The 17,127-nt window shown below is 30.1% G+C and overlaps 1 protein-coding gene across 4 annotated transcripts in view; it reads right to left on the bottom strand.

Annotated features, from left to right (window-relative positions):
* LOC142324256 (uncharacterized) overlaps nucleotides 1–17,127 on the bottom strand; it is a 440,588-nt gene that overhangs the window by 237,128 nt on the left and 186,333 nt on the right. The window lies entirely within an intron of this gene.

The raw sequence follows: 17,127 nt of genomic DNA, 5'->3' as shown, positions 1-17,127 counted from the left end.
GCAAATTGGATAAATTTGTGAAAAACGAAGTAAGCCATCTACACCCAGTGAATCAATTGATAAAAAGACAAGATTGTACAATGACAGTTATTTAAATTCTGATTTTACCTCATCAGATGGAAAGCCACAGTCCGTTGTTTGCTTTCAAGTCCTCTCCGATGAAAGCATGAAGCCATCAAAACTAATTCAGCACTTTGAAACTAAATATTCGGACAATAGAAGCAAACCCTTGGAATTATTCGAAAGAAAATTATGTTCTTTGAGAAATATTTTAGAAGCTTCTATTTGTAAATCAAGCCATACTGATAAAAATACACCTGAAGCATCTTACTTCGTAGCATTAAGTTCATCTTAGAGCAGCTAAGATGTCCAAAACCCATAAAATCGCAGAAAACCTCATACTACCTGCTGCAATGCATATGGTCAGTGTTTTAATAGGCGTGAAAAAAATTCCGCTTTCTAACGACACACAGTATCAAGGGAAATCAATGACATGGCTGCGGATGTTCGCGATCAGAGATTCAGGAAGTGAATTTTTTAGTATTCAATTTTATGAATCAACATTACTCTGTTCTGATTCTTGTGAGGTATGAATGCGATTGGTACAGATTAATCAAAGAAAATATCTTGTTTGTAAAACATAACCTGGTCATGCAACAGGACAATGTCTTTTTTTATAAAGCTACTATAAACTATAACAGATTGGATGAAATCTATTGCAGTATGTAGTGTTGGTGCAAAGGCGATAACAGGAAAGAACAGTGAATTTCTGAAAAAATTAAAAGATCGTCTTATACTAAAGGCGGAACGGACACATTGCTTCCTACACAGGCACGCTCTTACCACAAAAAATATGCCGGAAAATCTCAAACAAGTTCTTTGTAAAGCTTTGTAAAGTAAAAATTGTTAATTTTATTAAAAGTTGATCATTACAGAATAGGCTATTTGCTAAATTCTGCGATGATATGGGCGAAAAACATTCTTTTCCTTACAGAAGTCAGATGGTTATCGCGGTGGAAAGTATTAATCCAGTTGTTGGAATTGGGAGATGAATTAATAATATAATAAGTATATGTTGCTGTCGACTTACTTAGCCTATGTATTTTTGCATTTAAACGAATTTAATGTGAATTTACAAGGACGCGGTAAAAACATTTTATTAATGACAGACAAGGTTCATGCTTTCATCAAGAAGCTTGATATATAGATTATTCTCCTGCAAAGTAAACATTTTGATGTTTCCACTTTCTTCCAATTACATTGAGAAACATTTGGTGAAGACGCTATTATTCACCACATTGTGGGAGCATGAAGATGCATCTGCGTGAGCTAAAGTTCAGTTGGCGGTGTATTTTCCGGAAGATAAAAATGATTTCTAGTAGAGATGGGTACTGAATTCATTTAGTGAAAACATTGTTGCAGCTGCTAATCTTACCGGTTAAGATTCACAACCGGCTCATCGAAATGTCTGCCGATAAAATGTTTCAACTACAGTTCACATCTGAAGATTTAGATACGATTTAGCTTGTTCGTAGAAGGGAATATGAAAATTTAATCAAAGAAGCATTAAAAATATTAGCCCCGTTCGCCACATATTACCTCTGTGAAACGGGGTTTTTTATGTATGGTTAAGCTAAAAACTAAATATAGGTATCGTCTTTTATCAGTTAAAAATAATTTTTTTTTTGTATGTTTCTAACATAGATCCACGTATGAAGAAACTTTTAAATGAAAAACAAACGCAATCATCTCATTAAATTATTTTCTTCACGTGTTACTTATAAATGTAAGTAAAATGTTTATAATAATGAATTTATTTTCTCATAAAATTATTTCATTATTGTTTACGTATAAAGTTGTAGGCCAATTTCGCAACCCTCCTTTCATATGACCGCGATCCCCAGGTTGAGAAATGCTGCCAAAGATATACTTTTTGGACTTAGTAAATATTTTGAACATTTATATATATACTTGTTCATACGAATTATTTATCCACACTTCTTTTCCTGTTTAGCCTCCGGTAGTTACCGTTGAGATAATACTTCAAAGGATTAATGAGGATGATATGTATGATTGTAAATGAAGTGTAGTCTTGCACAGTCTCAGTTCGACCGTTCCTGAGATGTGTGGTTAATCGAAACCCAACCACCAAAGAACACCGGTATCCACGATCTATTATTGAAGTCCGTATAAAAATAACTGACTTTACTTGGGCTTGAGCGCTGGAAGTCTCGACTTCCAAATCCGCGTTCACCATTAGACCCACCCGGTGGGTTTGAATTATTTATCCAGAGGATCTGTACGTGCACTATCGTGCTCAACGCACAGAATCTCCACGTTTTGACATATTTGGATGCATTTTCGTAGTTGTGGTTCAATAGATTTTCTCCACAATTTTTCATTTATTGCGTATCGCCGTTGAGATATATAAGACTTGATTATATACCACAATTAGTTGAGGATTGCGGAAAGGTCGCAGCTTCGTGATAGCCGTTGCAAAGGTGATGACTGTGAGCCACATTCGATCCAACGATAAGGAAATTGTTTATTTAAAAAATTGCGCATTCAAAGATTAAATTAAGCTGTGGCGCCCACCGGTTGTATTGTACTGTATCGCACTGCTTGAGACATTAACCATCTTTCCAATATTTTGCAAATAAGAATCACGATTCACTAGATTCTTCAAAAACATATGGTCCGAACATGTGTCGCAGTGTCATACGGATCCATACCATGACATGTAGTGGATTTCTTTCCAATTTACGCACATAATAAGCATTCTCCTTAGACCACAAAACCTCATTTTATAAATTGTAGTTCATCAAAAGAAAAAACTCTAGTGCAAACACCCGTACTTTGAAATCGTATTAGTACAGCACGCCAGACTGTATGTAATTTGCTGTTTCATGTCTCCATTCGATAACTCATTCGCAAAAGTTGGTCGAAATGGTTTCGTATTCAAGTCTTTGTTAATATTATCAAGCATTATTGATTGCGGTATAATAAATTCCTTCACCCATAACGAATAGTTTTAAATGGGGGATAACAAATAGATTTAATACGTTAATTATAGATACGGGAACTTTTCAGACGTACTGCATTTAGTGATGTGTTATTATAAGTTTAGGATTAGTTTTAATTTTTACCCTTCGTTTTACTTTCACGGCGAATATAGCTAGACCAGCTTTATAAAAGAAAAAAGTAAGGTGATTTTTTTGACAATAACTCTTTTAATTTTTATTATTAAAAAAAGAGGTTTATTATTTTTCTTCCATTAAAATTACAATTAAAATTAAAGTGGTATTAGCTCCTACAATACATTCCGGACCCAAAATTAGAAGCAATTTTTTTCATTACTTTCATAAATGTTATAGTTTAATTTTTCAATATTATACAATTTTTTTTTAATTAATATTTTTTTTTGTCAGGGATCAATACTTTTTAAATAATTTTTTCCTAAATTTTCCTTACAGAATAAGGAAGCCTTCAGAATCAAAAAATTGTTTGTTCGAAATTTGGGAATTTTAACATTGAAATTTGTAATTTTAGTGACTGTCTTGTTTATTTGTATAAAATTACGTGTTGTATATGATAATAGGAAACTGATTAATTGTATAATTTAAAAAAAAAAAAATAATAATAATAATTTACATTATTATTATTATTATTATTATTATTATTATTATACTCCACCTCTTAACATATTTCGATGATTTTAAATTACAATAATTATAATAAATTTGTACATATTCTTAACATTTTTCTTTAGAATTTCTTTTTTTGGTACAAAAACAACCTTAAAAATACCATTATAACTAGTATTTTTTATCCTTAAAATGTGGAACATAACATCTACCTATGGTAGCCTGAAATTACTAACTCATTCTCGTAAAAAAAAATTCACCTTGATTTTAAAAATAATTAATAATTATTTAGATTTAACTAAATATAAATAACTAATACCAAATTATTGTTTTAATCATTCCAAATTCCAATAATATCGATTAAAAAATAAATAAAAATTCTGTGATATCCATTAATTTACTTCTTTTCTGACAAAATAAAAAAAGAAAAACAATGATCTAAGCGTTTTATACTTCATTTAATTTTTCTCTTTTAAATAATTCTACTATTAAAGAAGTCCAAGGTCGAAATTCCTAAAGAAGAATTGCAAAAAAGAATTAGATAAATAACTGTAAAACAACAATTTTTTTTTATAATTACCAATATAAATGAAAATCTTTTAGTAATGACGTAAGGTAGACTTTTCTAAAAATGATTTGTTTTTTCTTTACGTACCGATACACTCGTTTGTTAAAAAATGTTATTTTTTTAACTTTCAAACAGAAAATAATGTTGGTCTTAATATTAGATATATATGTATATTTTTTATACGACTGAGTACGTCAAACATAGGTGCTAAGACAAATTGTGTATACTGTACAAAATAATAAAATCTGTACACGGAGAAGATATTAATATTAAATTTTCTAGCAGTCTATAATTATACGAGGAAAAAAAGGAAGCTGGCTTTTCTATCTCATAACTCTAGATTTTATCGGTAAACAGTTACATACAGTGGCGAACAAATTGATCCGAACACAGTATTTTTAACAGAAAACTTTATTTTTAAAAGAAAATATGATAATAGTCAAACTTACACAAATTTAATAGTTTATGTGTCTTTTGTGTTTGATTGTCTCATTAATCCTCTTTGGAATAAATTCCACTAAGGTAGAACGATGATTTTTTATTTCTTCATCTCATAACCAGACCTGTGTCACTGAACTAATAAGATCGGTTTCCGTGCTACAATTCATTTTCCTAAGTCTTCTTTTTGGTATGACCCATAAATTTACAATGGGATTCAGGTCGGGAGAGTTCTCTGGCCACGAGAGAACTCGAATTTTTTAATTTCTGAAGAACTCTTTCGCTTTCTTTGACTTGTGACATGGAGCAAGGCCCTGTTGGAAATACAGTTCTGGATTCTTCTGCATAAATGGGACTATTTTTCTTTGGCATATGTTAATGTATCGATCCGATTTCATCCTCCCATCCACAGGCATAAGTGCTCCTAGCCATTAATGCGTAAAACATCCCCAAAACATCTTTTTGGCTGGGTGTTTGGGAGCTTGTTGCAGGTGTGCGGCGTCTTCTCATCTTCTGACTTACGAATGTAGGCTACTCTCTCCCCTTGGTCAAAGAAATGAGTGTCTTCTGAAAAAATAACTTTTTCCCACATCTCAATAGTGTCCATTCTTTATGTTCCTTTGCCTATTGAAGTCTTTTTGCCTCCATAACCCGTGTCAGTAACAGCTTCTTTTTAGGTTTCCGAGCAGTCCTTCCCACTGCCAACAATCTTCTACAAACTGTCATATCAGAAATATTAATTCCACTGGCTCTCAAGTCCCTATTAAGGTCAACAGCTTACAATCTTGGATTAATTTTTCTTTTTCTTATTAGTAACCGATCCTGTGTAGGCTTGGTTTTCTTTTTCCGTCAACATTTTCCTTTTCTCTTTGGAGAGACGGAACCTGTTTCCCTAAATCTTTTCACGATTACATTTACAGTACCTAACCCCACACTACACTCACTGGCAATCTGTGTTTGACTCATTTGTGTATATTGGGATAAAGAAACAATTTTTTATCGCTTTTGTGGGGTTATATCCATTGTATTAACTAGAAACGAATAACAGACTTATAACAGAAACTCACAAGGTCACCAAAATCTAATTGACAATGAATTATAAAAGCAGAAAAACACAAATTCTGTTTGTATATGAACTAAAAACATTACCTGAAACACCAAATAGCAAGAATGAAAATTCCCTACAACAGAAGGGTTTAATTTGTTCGCTACTGTAGGCTTTTGCAAGCAGCTTATATTAACAATCTTTCAAACTTTGACTTTTGTGACGTTAACGTTAAAGAATTTTTGATGCAAAAACCATCTCGGATAAAAGTAACAGACATCTGAACTATTTTCCCTGAGAGTAATGACGTTCATTATATAGGCAGTCTCTTTAATGAACAACATCATTTTTAAGGATGGATGACACCTACATTAAAATGGGTTTGGCATGATGAAATGCCACAATTTATTCAACTCGATGAAGAATATAATGGGAAACCACTTTTTCCTCAATTTCCTTAGAAATGGTTTATGGTTGCAACACCGTACACATATTGTCTTACGAAGATATAAAAGAATTTCATGTTCTTTGGTTAATAAAGAAAAAAAACGCATATAAATATTGGTCCGGAAACTTTTTTTCGAGTTATAGAAAAATTTTGGCTTTGACTACTTGCTTTAAGAGTAAAATGAAGCTACTCTGAAATTCTTTAAACTGAAATTACCGGATAAATTTGATGGTTTCATTTTGTTTTTGATCTGAAAAAATAGAATAAAACAGGTCTCACAACTGTATCTAGTAATTTTTTTTTAGAAAATTATTGTAAAACACGAAAAATTGATTTCGGAAAACGTAATTTTTTTATGTTTGACGTAAATAACTTGGTTAAATTTACCGACAAACAAATAAAAGTTTTCAAAAAAAATTACTAACTTATTAAATCAAAACCAACCGAAACGTGGAAGAAAAATAGTGTATTATAATTCTAAGCCAAAACTTGAATTTCCTGAATTTTTTCCGTTTCTCACATTCATTATACAATATATACATAACCAAGCTGTAGATTAGTTTTTTGGTACTGTTTTTTTTTTGATACTTAGGGAATAAATTTACCCTCAAAAAAAAAAACTACTTTTTTCCCTTAAACGTACAATAATATATAATAAAGTAGTTACTTCCCTAAAAAAATCAATTTTATTTTTTGATGAATTAATCAAAATGCCATATACCTAACCGGGATTCGAACCCGGAACCTCCGAATTAAAAGCCGAGACGTTACCACTCCGCCACGGAATAGGAAATTAATTTTTATAATTAAGTTATATATATTTATTATAGTAGACTTCAATAAAATAAAATTAAAATTAAACTGATATTTTATTATTTTTATTGAAATCTATTAGGAAATCCTTCAATAAATAAGAAGTAATTGATGTAATCAAATTATTTAAGTTAACGTTATAAGGAAATGCAAAGAAATCCATATTTAAAACAGTTCTGTTACCTACAAATGCGTAATAAAAATATAAATAGTACTGCGTAAAATACTATACATGTTATAATATGTTTACGTGCGGTTCTGTATGTGCGTGTGTGTGTCGCAGATTACAGGTGCTATGGATTATCCTTGACGCCGCGTCTTCCAAGTAAAAGAGCCCAAGGTCTTCATAAACTTTCAACCTTCAACTGCTTGAGTAGTAGGCCATGTTAAGTATAAAAAGAAAATATTGTAAAATCTTTAGAAATAGGTTAAAAACATAAAAAATATAATCTTTCTACTTTATAATTAGTTTTATAGTTTTAACAAAATATAAATAATTATCTTATCTAAGTAAACGCTTAAAATTATGTAGGTCAAACTACTAAAAATATACTAATTCCAGATATTTAACTCCGTATTCAGTTAATTTTCAATAAAATGCTTATTAAAGTTCCTTAAAGTAATAACAAATTAACCCAGAGGTTTTTGGACTAAAATAATCTTTTTAAAATACACAAATTTTTATTCAGGTTTCCTAATCTCATCTTTTAGATCAGGCCTGGCCAACTCAAATGGTTTAACGGACCACTTTTATGACGCGTTACATTACAGCGGGCCGCACTTTAGGTAAACATGCTTTTAAAAAATGTGATACTAACACAAAATGAATAAAACTTTATTGTTATACTATGAATTAATATAATTAACTCTCGAGTCTTAATTAACGAGATATTTGTTTATCCTTTCTTTCACTTAATTTTCGTTAATCTATATTTATGTTCGACGTTGCACATCTTAGCTGGTTTTCTAAACTGGCATCAGTTAATGAAGCGCATGATGAACTCTTTGTAAATTTCTTCTGCGAAAAAATGTGTCGCAAACATATACAGATCCAAAAGCACTTACAACTCGTTCTGCAAAATATCTTAAGCTGGAACATCTCTCGGATGTAATATAAATATTGTAAAAGTTAATTTTTGATTTTTGAAAAATTTGTTTCATTTCATTGCTGCACTGTAACTCAATTAACTCCATTTGCAGATTTTCAGGAACACTGTTCACGTCAACATGAAATGACGTGAAAATATTTCAAACATTTTATCATATTTTGCTAATTCTGAGAAACGACTATCAAATGCAGTTATAAGTTTCTATATTTAATTAGCATATTTGGAGAAATTCTTAGGCTGGCTTTTTGGGAATTTATTTAACAGCGGAAAATTTTGAGTATTATTATTTCTACATTGGCATTCAAATAACAATAATTTCTTAATAAAAGCTTTGATAAAATTACAAGCATCGATTATTAAATTACCTTGCTCTTGTAAGTCTTTATTTAGTCGATTAAGTTTTTCTGTTATATCCACTAAAGACATAGGTCTAACAATCAATCATCACCACTTAATTCGGGAACAGATTCTTGTTTCTCGTTCATAAACATATCTATTTCCTCCCGTAAATAAAAAAATCTTTTTAAACATTTTCCACGACTTAGCCATCTATCATCGGTAAAATATACGATATCACCATATTCAGAAGACAATTCGCTAAGGAAGTCTTTGAATTGCCGATGCTGAAGAGCATGTGAACAAATGTAGTTTAATATCTTTATAAATACGTTCATGACATGATTCCTGGATTTTTCGTTGATTACTAGAACACAAAAATTTTGTTGATGTATCAAACAGTGAATAAGAAAAATATCATTGTTTTAATGTCTCTGCAATCTAGCTTATTCATAAGTAATTTTACAGCTCCCTTATTTTTACCTACCAAAGCAGGTGCTCCATCTCTTTTTAATCCGGAAAGGATTAACAAAATTATCAAAATTTAAGCTATTTTCGGCTAAAAAATTTTCAATCGCCTGGAAAACATCATCTCCTCTAGTTGTGTCTTTCAAATTTAAAAGATTTAACATTTCTTCTGTCACTTGAAATGAATCATTCACACCGCGAATAAATATCTCAAGTTGAGATGCGTCCGCGATATCTGTACTTTTATCAAATGCCAAAGAATATGTTTTGAATTGGTTAATTTCATCTCGCAAATTTACTTCTATTTCAGCTGAAATGTCTTCTTCAATGCGACGACATATATTTTGGCGTGAAAAACTGATACTTGAAAATAATTTGCTTTTGTCGGGCAAAACATCTTTTATAACTGCTTCCAAAGAGTCCTTCACCAGTTCACCATCCGAAAACGGTTTTATTTTCTTTGCGATCAACATGGCAACAGAATAACTTGCTTTGACAATGGTAGATGGTTGTTGTAATGATGAGCCAAACATTCTTTTCTGAGCTTTCAGATGCAGTTTAAGCGCAGTTAACTTATAACTTTTTACTTCTTTACTGAAATTTACTTATTCAATATGTTTTGTCTCATGATGCCTTTTAACGTTAAGTTCTAAACAGTCGCTTAAATACAGCGACTGTCTTTCTAAAAATTAAACACATTAATTTAAGTTCTGCATTGTGAAAAAATAATCTTTTTCCCAACGATCATTAGATTTCCTGTTTTCATCAACAACTTTTCATTTCTTTGAATTCATCCTGAAACGTTAAAAAAATTGCAAATAAATGTTAGTTGGAAAATATTGGTGTATTACTCAGAGATATAAAATTTAATTTTGTAAGTAAATTTAGTATTTTTGTATTTTAATAATGTATTAATATTATGTAAAAATACCAATATTTGTTAACTGTTTTAAACTTAATGCAAATAGTGATCACTTGGCACTTGAAAATTTATAATAACTTTTATCAATTTAACATTTCATTAAATTCTTACTAACTTTTTATTTTACTAGCATTAACTTTTACAATATACTCACTCACTCGAATAAATTTCAGAATTTCTTTGGAAAAAAAATCTGATGTCTTCAGATGTCACATTGATTCACAGGGAACCAATGTTTTTTTCAAACGTCAATTACTGTAACATAATGTATATATTTATTATTACAATTAAAATTACAGTTAAAATGAATTATGCGAGCGAAGCGCGTGCTCTCCGTTCGCGTTCTTGTCGTACACCTCTCGCAAAACAACAGCACATCGGTTCCTCACGGACAATCCGCTGCCCGCCGCTCGACGTCATCATTCCACTCTCCTATATTACTAAGAGCAAAAATGTGTGGATTGGTTCTTTATTGCATAAATGCATTCAAATTACAGATGAACGTTGGCGATGGTTGGCTAACGAAACCGATTCTTTCAGTAATATTTGGCGTTCGTGGATATCAAATATGGAACTGGAGTTCGTAGTCGCACTTGCGTATTATAACAATGGCACTTGCAAATTTTCATTTAATTAATATCTTTTGTATGTATACAACGAGAAACAAAAGTTTCAATAGAAATATAAAATCACCCGGCGAGGCGCACAATTTAAGATAGCAGGCCGCGTATTGCCCAGGCCTGGTTTAGGTGCTAAATATTTCCTGAAATTACCTATTCTTTTCTGGATACCTTTAAAAACGTATCCTCGGAGCTTCTATATTTAATTTCAGTTGCCAGACTTTAAGAATTTTATTTCATTTTTAATTATCCCAAAATTATTATTATTTTGAAAAAAAAAACAACCCGATTCGATTTCTTCAGTACTAATTTACTTTAATAATAGAAATAAGATTATTTTTATTAATAAGAAAAAAGTATAAGCAACATGCTTAATAGATTTACCCGATCAAAAATCGGATGATCGTCATAATATTAGTCTTCTTTTCTTATCTTATCTTTTAGTTCATTACTCCTCTGATATTGTCGGACAATATTTTCCCTAAGTCGGAGTTGATCATCAGTTCCTTTATTTGTTTTTTGTTGCCTATCATTTAATCGCTCTTTGGTTTGACATAATTCTTCTGATATTAATTTGTGTACACGTTCAATAGTTTTCAAATTTTCTCTCTCTTTATATTCATCATCCTCTCTTAATCTTTTTATTTTTCTCTTGTTCTTAACATTTTATTCTTCTTTATATTTATCATCTTCTCTTAATCTTTTTATTCTTCTCTTGTTATTAACATTTTCTTCCTTTTTTCATTTTCCTCCTTATAAACTTTTTTTTTTAAATTTAAATATATTGATTTATTAATAATAACCTCTGATTGTAAAAAAAAAATTACAATAAATAATAATTCAATAATAATAATAATAATAATAAAAATAATCAGAAGTTATTAGTGAAATAACATTTTATATACTTTTAAAAATGTGTATAAGTAATTTAATAGGCGTACAAGGAAGTCATGTGATGTCCACATCAGATTTTTTCGTGAGACGACACTGTAAAATTTCATCACTTTTCACGCGAAAGTAATAAGTATTTATTAATAATATTAAATTTTATCTTACTTCCTCTTTTATTAGTTAAAGTTACGAGTATTAAGTCTTAGCATTATCAACTGATACCTTTATATTTCCTTTTAAATACACCATACGCCTTATCAATATTGTTATCTGTAGTTATCTCGTTGAATTCGTACGTTGCCATGATAAATTGCTACGATTTAATTAATATTTACCAACTGTTGAAACGTATTTGTTTAATGATTTTATAAAGTAAATAATTCCGGGTTCGGTGTCGAAGGTAAGCGATTATCGAACAAAACTCGATTGTTGCTATTGGAATAACATCTGGGAGAACTCTTTAAGTCCTCTGAAACGTAACTGAGAAAAAAATAATCAGTTTTCTTTGAAGCATTTTAATAGTACTCTAAACTTTATATCATTGTTAAATATTTATTATGCTTACATACATTTCTGTCTAAAGTTTAACTTTCCTTTTTTGGAATTTCCCCAAAAAATCAAAGATTACAAATGTGTTATTAGATCATTATTTGAGGTTCATAATTATTAATCGTGTAAACCGATATTAAAAAATTAAAAATATTAACTTATGCTTGTGTATATAATGGTTGTGATGTAATTTTTCCTTAAAAGAATAGGCTCATTTTTAAAAAAAGAAAATAATATCCACATCTATTAAAACAGATAACAGAACTGTTTTCGTATATTTCGGCTTTCGAGAAATGATGATATTTTACTTTCTTTGCAATTTTTATTAACTTACTAAACCGTTTAAAAAAAAATTCCCGCAAATTCATTTAAAATACTATTGTTTTTTTTTAACAGAAACATTATTACTCTATCAATAGATTGTTAAATAACACAAATTAAAAAACCCATGCGTTTTTGCACCTCCGTTCAACGTGTACATAAATAAGTGGTCAAATAATTTTCAATTATTCCTTCTACATTGTCATTCATTTTCACAATGAAAAATATTTCGTATCTCCATGTATATATTTACCTAAACATTGTTTCATGTTTTTATATTTTAAGTAAGTAGTACGGACTTTTTTCACATTCATTTTTTACCTTATATATAAAGCCGAAAGTACGTACTTTGCTCTTGCATCATGCGAGATGCGAGAGAACAAACCGAACGACTGCTTTCAAATTTGCAAAATATATTCGTGTTATCCCAGGATCCCAGGGAAGGTTTTAAGTCATAGGTTTTAAGTCTTGGGAGTGAAGTTTGAATTAAAGATATTAACTAAAGATGAAAAAGATTAATCCTTTTACTTCATTATTATATTTCTGTCACCATGGTAAGACAAATAAGCTACGAATTTTCGTCGTCAGAGGTTAGATAGATGTGTGGGTATGTGTGCGCGCGCACACGCACTCTTTAATTACCATAGTTACTACTATGGTAGATTTCTGTCTTATAATTTAGTTTCTTTTTCAGGTTTCTATAAAGTCTGAATACCTGAATTGTTATTTATCTCAATTCATAGTTGTGGTTATTTTAATTGTTATGTATTATTCTCGCAACCGTGAGGGTTACGAACATTTCGGGGTTCCACCGGGCGGAGCCCTCTAGCTAGACGTGAACGGCGAGAGAAGCAAGCTCTGCGGCCCAGGAGTAGGCCCCGTGGCCGGCTTCGGTGTTCACTTGAGCCCTCGGGGTCCAAGGAGCGAAGTCCCCTGCTAGTTGGCTAGTAATTAATAGTACATGCTATAATGTTGGTAAAATTTTGGGATTTGTTCAAGCTTTTACCTGGTTTCCCTAGACTGTTACAGGCATATGCTGCGAGTTTTTTTATCCGTAAATTAAAATTTATATCTATTCCTGGTATGATCTATATAATGTATTATTATATACCAATTAGAATAAAAGATTTATTTATTTATATAAATTAAAACTGAAAACTGAATTTAGTTTAAATATTAAAAGCTGTAATAAAACAATATTTTTCATACGTATCAATCTTTTTTAATTCAACGTAATGAACTTAAAATAGTGTATTTAGCATTCAGTGGTATTTTTAATTAATCGTATTTAAGATTTTTTAAAGTAGGATGAAAATTTTATTTATATTGTTTTTTAACAAAACTTATTTGTACTAGTTCTATAAGCCCAATTTCGTTTATCATAATATTTTTAAAACCCAGGAAAAACGATGAGTCTATGGAGAGATTTATAGACCTATTTTAGATATTTTAGTAATTTAGTATTTTAGATAAATTAGTAAATAATAAAATATTAGTTGTAAAATATATATAATGTTTTCTTAGTCGTTTCAGTCTGTTTACCATAATTATCTTTAAATTAATAAAAACTTGTAAAACCATTACATCTCAGTGAGTTCTAAAATATCTTAAGTCAGATTTAAAAAGCAGTAGATGGATTAGTAAACCCATGTAGTATTTATCACTAAACTACAAAATATTACCACTATTTGTACTTTATAAAGTGACACGGTCAAAATGCACGTGGTCGAAGTGCTCTAGTCATTTATCGTGACTGAATCGGACAACAGGTGTACACTGCTTGAAAAACGTGATTTTTATTTTATTATTATGGTGGTTGGAACACACAAATGTTCTTTTATCGCATTTCATTTTATTTACTTCTTACTTTTTTATGTTTATGCTTTATTATACTTTTATCGATTACTATTATAAGATTTTTTTTATACAAGCATACAAAACATAATGTTTTGTTAAACATTAGAACTATATTATTAAGCTGGTTTAATTTTTTATGTATTTAAAAAATATTTTATTACTGTAATTCCAGCTAGTAATAAAGAGTTAACGCTATTTATTATTTACTCATTGTATTTATTTTTAACCTTAAAACTAAAGGTTTATGCCCAATTACCACATCTGATCAGGTATCAAAACCAGAATCTTCGAATAAAAGGGAGTGATGCTACCACTACGCCGGTGGCAGAATATTACATTCGTATGTATTTTATTATACATTTGAATTAAAAAAAGATTTATCAGTTGTAATCTTTTATCAAAGATTACAGTTTACGCATTCTAAAAAGAAAAAACAGAGAAAAGTATACAATGAAACCTTTATTTATTTCTGTACATATCCCTTTACAGATAAAAACGGTAAAGAGCGAAAATAGAACATGACAATACTGGCCTCCAATAACTGTCCGTCAACTAACCTTGTATAAATAGGTGTTTTAGTGTGAGCGTCGACCATAGCGACATTAGAATTGATCTGATGCAATGTTTCAGAGATGCAACTTTCTAATTATTAAAGCACACCAAATGGATGCATTGCCTTGTGTCAAATTTTACAATCGTCGTGTTTTTCTTCTAGTGATGACTTTTTTATCAAGTTCAACGTTGATGAAAAAAAAATTATAAAACGGCGATATTAGCTGCAACCTCGTTTGAAAAATATGAACGAAAAGAGTTGAAATTTCTTTCGAAATTTTATCTCATGCCAAATTTGTTCAAATTTCATACTGAAAATTTCTTTTGCTATAATCCAAGTTTTTGTAAAACTATAAACAAGAAGCTTCTAAATTTGCAAATTTAATGTTAAATTCTTCGTTTGTTTTTCTTTCTGTTAGGCGCAGTATAACTTGCATAGTAATTTTTAGTAAATCACATTATTGAACAGACAGACAAACAATGCACTTAAGGGACAAACAATAGAAAATGGAACGTGCAGCCCTTTTACGATAGTCATATGATTATGATTGTTGCTTGTTTTTGGCGTGCTGTATTAAGTCAGTGAGCGCTGACTCATGCGGTTACCTTCATTCAACTCCTTAACATCACACTGTCGATCGTTTTGCTATCAAAACAATTCGGAGGGTGCTAGGTCTTAGAAGAATACAGTAACTAGCGACCTAAAAACAAATCTATTCAAACTTTACTACTAGGTGTGATTGAAATTATCGATCACATGAAGTGCCGGTAACCAACATTGTTCTGATTTTAAAACGTACTCTCCAGTAATATAGCTTTTATAACTAGTGAATTACCATTTATTTTACTTAGACGTCGTATCTTTTAAATATATATAAACCAAACCGATGAAATTATTTTAAAAAATGAACCACCCCAAAATTGGAATAACTATTTAAGATAACTCGAAATCCTTCGGTTACACAAACTATCCCTTCACCGATAAATTTTTCAAAAGCTGATTCGAGGTTTGATTTAATTCTTAATAGTTCAAACAAAACATACTTCATTGATCTCCAATTTGATTGGCCGGCGACAAATTTACAACTATCAGCCAGTATTAACTGTATACCCATTTACCTATGTCAATTAAAGCCGGGATTTTTACTATCTTTGTTTACAAGCCCTTTGCGAAATATAATATTTTTGTATTTTTTGTTTCTTTTAGTAACTACGGACTACGTTATTCCAACTAATTCACTTTTTCTATTTCTTCTTCTTCTATATCTCCTTCATCATTTCCCGGTATTATTTTCTTTGTTCTATCCAGGTATATGTCTTCCTTGGTTTTTCCTGAAAATCTAAAATGTTTTACACATTCTTTCTCAGTGGTGAATATTTCTCACCAGTGAGAAACGTCTTTAACGTTTTCTTGTGTTATTTTCAGTTCTTCCATGTTTCTTTCAGTTTCTCTGATCCGTTGTTATTAGTTTTTAGGTATTTAAAATGTATAAAATCCTATTTTCCAGCCTGTTAAGTTACATAGATGACCTAAGAAGGCGATTCTTCTTTTTCTGATTACATATTTTCTTTATGATTATATACAGTTCATTATTGTCTTCAGAATTTTTCATCGTCTTCGACGTGTCAAAAAGACTATCAGTTTGACCTACATGCTCTTCGACCACGTAACGCTTTATTAATACTGAACATGATGACTAATGTTTTTCAAATGTTCATATTGTCAGTCTCAGAATCAGAAGAAACTGTACAAAAAATAACAAATCAATCAAGGTCATATACTTTTCTATTTATAAAACAATAATTTAGTGTTTTTTTTTTTCTTTTAATTAAAGGAGAAGAATATTAAATAATTAAATACAATTATATTATTTATGCAGACACCAAAACTATAAAATTTTATCGATTATAAAACAATTTTTGAACGTGGGAATACATTGTTTAACGCATAAAAGAAACGAGTAACTTTTATAAACATATAGTACATATACCGTACATATTGATAGTTTTCATAGAATTATTTATAGCAAAGTAAAGAAAAAAATGTTATCTCGCTTACAGTTTATGTTATAATTCTGAGAACCAATATGTTTCAATATTTTCTTAAACCGATTCTAAGAATTTAATAAATATATGTGAAAAAAACCGCAGGGTACAGTATAATATCCGAGTAATAAGTCATTATCCTTGAATTATTCTTAGAATTAAACTTTTACAATCAAGGATTTATTTCTTCATATATTTATTGAATAACAGCGCTTTTAGTTATTTAAACACTGTAAAGAACGCTAATCTTAAATGTAAAAATATTCTACCACGTGATAGTTTCTTGCATGTACATATCAGGAAACCGAAAAACTCATTTCCGGTAAGTTACTCACGTATATAATGGTTGTAAATTATTAGTAAGGTCAATGATACAGCGATTAACTTACGTATAAATACTGCAATCGGATTAATAAGTAGAATCAATACTAATCTGCTGAAATATTGGGGAACCCTAGTTCAAATCCTACTATATATTTTTAACTTCCCAAAATTATCAA

This window comes from Lycorma delicatula, chromosome 4 (assembly GCF_047948215.1).
Source record: "Lycorma delicatula isolate Av1 chromosome 4, ASM4794821v1, whole genome shotgun sequence".
NCBI classification, from domain to species: domain Eukaryota; kingdom Metazoa; phylum Arthropoda; class Insecta; order Hemiptera; family Fulgoridae; genus Lycorma; species Lycorma delicatula.
This window is presented reverse-complemented; position numbering and strand designations above follow the sequence as displayed.